Source organism: Gavialis gangeticus, unplaced genomic scaffold (assembly GCF_001723915.1).
Source record: "Gavialis gangeticus isolate Ggan-Ray unplaced genomic scaffold, GavGan_comp1, whole genome shotgun sequence".
Lineage (NCBI taxonomy): Eukaryota > Metazoa > Chordata > Crocodylia > Gavialidae > Gavialis > Gavialis gangeticus.
The window spans coordinates 154,949,876-154,950,400 of NW_017729024.1; the positions used below are offsets into that span (position 1 = coordinate 154,949,876).

The following is a 525-nucleotide window of genomic DNA, read 5'->3' on the forward strand; positions in this document are numbered from 1 at the left end:
CTTAAATGGCTATATACCAATGCTCATAGTATGGGGAATAAACAGCACGAACTCGCCCTCAGAATAGCCAGTTCAAACCCAGACATAATAGGGCTTACAGAAACGTGGTGGGATTCATCCCACGACTGGGCAGTTAGCATTAGGGGCTGTCGGCTTTACAGGCGGGATAGAGAAGGAAGGAACGGTGGGGGTGTGGCGCTCTATGTCAAGGAGCAATACACATCCTCTGCCAGCAGAATGGGGTCAGAGGAGGGGCAAGCTGAAGTGCTCTGGGTCAAGATACAAGGGGACCGTGGGGAGAGGGATTTAACGGTGGGGGTCTATTACAGACCCCCCAACCAAGGGGAGGAGCTGGACCAGGAATTTTTGGGCCAGCTTGCAGAGGCACTTAAGGCAAGGGATGTAGTTGTCATGGGTAAATTACCCGGACATCTGCTGGGAGGACGAGTCAGCCAGGTCGGACCATTCCAGGAGATTTCTGGCCGAGATACAGGAACTCCACTTAATTCAGGAGGTGCACAGTCC

The 525-nt window shown here is 53.0% G+C and overlaps 1 protein-coding gene across 1 annotated transcript in view; it reads right to left on the reverse strand.

The window, feature by feature from the left end:
• The window catches only part of C7 (complement C7), a 69,182-nt gene that overhangs the window by 60,661 nt on the left and 7,996 nt on the right, over window positions 1-525 (reverse strand). The window lies entirely within an intron of this gene.